This window comes from Mus caroli, chromosome 3 (genome assembly GCF_900094665.2).
Source record: "Mus caroli chromosome 3, CAROLI_EIJ_v1.1, whole genome shotgun sequence".
Taxonomy (NCBI): domain Eukaryota; kingdom Metazoa; phylum Chordata; class Mammalia; order Rodentia; family Muridae; genus Mus; species Mus caroli.
In genome coordinates, this window is record NC_034572.1 from 124,949,863 (window position 1) to 124,954,387 (window position 4,525).

General features: G+C 43.6%; 1 protein-coding gene and 1 pseudogene across 4 annotated transcripts in view; one reads left to right on the forward strand and one right to left on the reverse strand.

Annotated features, from left to right (window-relative positions):
• The window catches only part of Sgms2 (sphingomyelin synthase 2), a 76,801-nt gene that overhangs the window by 33,551 nt on the left and 38,725 nt on the right, over positions 1–4,525 (reverse strand). The window lies entirely within an intron of this gene.
• LOC110291926 lies at positions 3,586–3,840 on the forward strand (annotated as a pseudogene).

A 4,525-nucleotide genomic window follows, 5' to 3' on the forward strand; every position in this document is an offset into this window, starting at 1 on the left:
GAGGGAGAGAGAGAGAGAGAGAGAGAGAGAGAGAAGCTCACTGAGGCAGAGAGAGAGCAACTCACAGAGACTGAGAGCAGGGATATCCTTGAACCAGGGTAGACCCAAGCCCACCATCAAGCTGTGTAAAGCGACTGCTCTGGAGCCCACAGCCCATCTCCCGCTTTCCCATCCTCTCTAAATCCCTCAAACAGCCTCCTATGGCCTCATAGTTGTTTATTTTGATATCAGGAAAAATAAAACGGTAACTATACAGAAGACAGAGGATAATGTACTGTGCTCTATTAGCCATGAAAATTATCGGAAAGCTCTTGACTTAATCTCTACTCCTAGTTTCTTTTAAAACCAACTCTCCTCTTCTTTTCTTTTCTTCTTTCTTTCTTTCTTTCTTTCTTTCTTTCTTTCTTTCTTTCTTTCTTTCTTTCAAAGATTTATTTATTATCTATAAGTACACTGCAGCTGTCTTCAGACACACCAGAAGAGGGCATCAGATCTCCTTACAGGTGGTTGTGAGTCACCATATGGTTGCTGGGATTTGAACTCAGGACCTCTGGAAGAGTAGTTAGTGCTCTTAACCGCTGAACCATCTCTCCAGCCCCTAAAGCCAAGTCTTAAGCCAGTTGGCATCTTTTATCTGTTACTCTCTCCAGCATGAGCACATTTCCTTACTAACACCCCTCCAGGCCATTGTTTTTCTTCTGATGATGTTTGCTCTGACATCCACCCTTTCCTAGAATTGCGCACAAGGCTCTTTAGGATCTGGCACTGCCTGTCTTTCTAGACTTTGATGTTCAGATTTAATTTTCCCACCCACATTACACCCATAGGGAATGGCCCCAGACCCCAAAATGAACCAACACAGCACAGGTGGCTGGCTAGGCTTCAAGAAGGCCCACCCTCTCCCTAGGGTTGCCACCTGAAAATAAACACTGGTTTATGACTTTCTTCTCGTTAGAAACTGACTCTCCCCTTGTTGGGGACTGTGTTAAAATTTTAGTGGTGTGGTCACCATTCTTTAGCATCACTTCCTCATACCGCATGTGCACATAACTGTCACACAAAAATGTCCTGGCAGGGCGTGATGGAGCACACCTATAATCCCAGCACTTGGGAGGATGATGCAGGAGGATGCTGAGTTTGAAGCCAGCCAGGCTACAGGGGAAGCCCTTTCTCAAAAATGCCACAACCAACAAACTAAACCCCCAGGTGCTGTACCCTTGAAAAGTGGACTCAAAGAGTAAAGAATCTTTATCAACAAGGTCAAGGACACCTTATCTGAATATACTTGGGATACTGCCAGAAGTGCTTGAAATTTCTATTTTCTTTTGAAAGTTTCAGAATATTTTCAAATACACAAAGAGGCAACCTGAAGACGAGACCCAACTATAAATAAAAATTCACTTGTTTGACGAGTGCCTGTCTCACACAAGACTGCAGGGAATTCGTAAAATATACTAAAAATATCATAACTACTAAAGTAGAAAACAACTGCCTGTTGAGCTTGAAGTGGCCATCACCTTCCAAAGACCAAACCCAAACAAACCAAAGCAAAACAACAAAACCACATCAAGGCCACCAGAGCTTTCTGGGGGGTAAGGGGGGCGGCTAAAAGGACTGCCTCTGTATCTATAGATCACACTCCCCAACACAGCCTGCCTGTATTTGAAGATCAACTGCGAGAGAGATTTTTTAAGAAATGTTGACCACTCTGAAGATTCCCTTCCCTTATTTACAATACTAAGTGCAGGCATTGATAAAGTTGGTAGAAGTAAAAAGAATTCTCTGTGCTAACAAGTCTAATTTAGGCTGTGAAACCATGTTTTTGCTTTTTGGGTTTTTTTTTTATGTTAACAAAGTTTTTGTTTATAAATACTACCCATACTTTAAATGATTTTATCACCACAGTGGTTATGCAAAAACAACTGGAATTAGTTTTTATAAATATTTTTGAACACGTGTGTGTGTGTGTGTCTGTGTGTGTGTGTATAAACTGTGTATGCCTCTGGAGGGCTTCAGAGAAGCCTGAGGAAAGAACGCACTGAGGGTTCTATCATGCTGCCTTATTCCTTTGAGGCCGGCTTTCTCCCCAAATCTGGAACACACATTTGTCCACTATAGGCTAGCAGCCAGCCGACCCCAGCAGACCTCTTGTCTCTGCCTCCTACAGTGCTGGGTTACGGTGCACAAGACAAGGCTCTGCTTACAACCTGGTGCTACATCTGAACTCAGGTCCTGTGGTTGCATAGCAGATGTTCTAAACCACTGAGGCATCTCTCTAGCTCCTGAAGTTTATTAGTAATATGTTCTTGTTTCTGCATCAACCTTTTTTTTTTTTTTTTTTTTTTAAGTTTGGGATTCTTACCGTGTTGCCAAGATGAGCTCACATCCCTGGCCTCAAGCCCTCTTCCTGCCTCAGCCTCTCAAGTAGTTGGAGCTACAGACATAAGTCACTGCACCTAGCTTAAACTCGGTTTAGCTTAACAAAGTTAGGATGGTGTGTGTGTGTGTGTGTGTGTGTGTGCATGTGGGTACATTCATGCATGCTTGTGTCTTTTTCTGAGACAGGGTCTAGATTGGACTTGTGATGTATCGAGAGGGTGACCTTGAGCCCCTGATCTTGCCTCTACATGGCTGCATCGGAATATACTTATTTCTAACTTTCAAATTCATAACTTATTAATGATATACAAAACACAAACTCCCTAATCGCCCCCAACACTTAGGTGGAGCTCACTACTTTTATACTCTTCCAAATGCATTATTGGTTTGATCTTCCCTGCACACCTGAAATACCTATTTTCTTATTTGTGCATGTGTGTGTCTGTAAGTATGGGCATGCACGCACTTTGACACATGTGTGGAGGTCAAAGAACAGCTCCTCTAAGTGAGGACACGGACTCAGGATGAGTTCCAGCATAAAGAACATTGTCTTTGCTGTGGTGGAAGAAGCAATGTCAGAGGTGAATAGGTCCGCATGGCTGCTTGTCCCGACTCACTGGACAAGGTTTGTGGTCTCCCACTGATGACAGGAGTCCCCAGGCTGGGTCAATTTACCTCCCGACCTTTCCCCTGTTGCTTTCTGACAGAGCAGATGTGCTCCACAAACACAGGATGAGATGATGCTGAGCTTGTCCTGCTAGGGAGGTGACTGCGTGAGGTACAGGCCACACAGAGAACCACACGGTAGATGTTAACGGGACCAAACTGTCTCAGGGAGACCACCCTGGCGTTGCCTTCAGCTCCATCCTGAAAGATCTTGTAGGGGTCTGCCGCTTCTGTTTTGGAAGAGGTATCCAGGTATCACCTGACATATGCCTTTTGTGGGTAAAGATATTAAAAAACTAACATTGTCACTGAAGGGTTCTGGGTTGGAAGATGCACACCAGCACCCTGTTCTCCAGTGACAGTGGGCAGACCATGACCAAACCTGGGTTATTTAGCAGCTTTGGGTTTCGGTTTTCTCATTTAGTACAGTCACATTGCTTGACAGCTTTCCTGGGCTCCAAGTCACGTTTATAGATTAGCAGATATATAAAATTCCACTTGGAAAGGAAAGGCATCCGCCAGATGGTCACCATTGTGGACATGAGTCACATGCGGCCCATCAAGATGGCCAGGGAAACCAAGGTGCTGGGCACAACCAGTTTGCAGGGACAATGCAGGCAGGTGTGTGTGGAATGTATGGAAGACTCTACCATCTGAAATGTCAAAGTCCCCTTTAGAGAGGGTAATGTGTTTATCCTACTGGGGTCAGAAAGAGAAGCTTGGAGGTTGGGCTGGCCTTGCTACGGGGTCCTGGATATCGACCACTTAGCCCATGGGATAATATGCAACTGTTAAATAATGCTTTAGTATTGTTTTAACTCTTGGAGAAAAAGAAAGAGAATTGGGAAGGAAAGGGGTGCTAATGGTCACACCAAAGACATCTAAAAAGGATGGTGAGAACCGCCTTTTTTATGGAGAGATAGAAGCAGACTAAGGTGACAAAGTAAACTAACAATTAGGAGCCATGTAGAGTCTTGGTGTGACAGGAGATACTGACAGCCCCAAGGACTTCTTTAATGGTGGAATTACTTAGCTTGGTATCAGCATATATGAAGGAGAGGTTCAGATGGGTTTAATAAAATAAGGAGTGGCCAAAGTTCACCCAGTGCTGTCTATGTCCTTACTACACTCAGACGCAAAGAAAAAGGCCAACTTGCATGGTAGCATACTACAGTCTTGTTTCTGGTTTCCAACCCAGACTTTGCCCTTTGAAAGAATTAAATCTCCTAGCTCTCTCTGTTTCTTCTGTCCTACCCTACAGAAGGGACGGTGTTAAAGATAAACTCCTGTCTTATTACAATTTGAAACATGATTTTTTAAAAAACAAAAAACAAAACCCAAAACTATGATTCTATATTCTTCAGATAATACCACAGAATAAGCCACATAAGTAAGTAAATAAATCATGGGGAAAAAACCTGCTGCATTCCACTTTACTACTACTTAGGCATCTAAATAGCACAAGGGGGAGGGGAGGGGA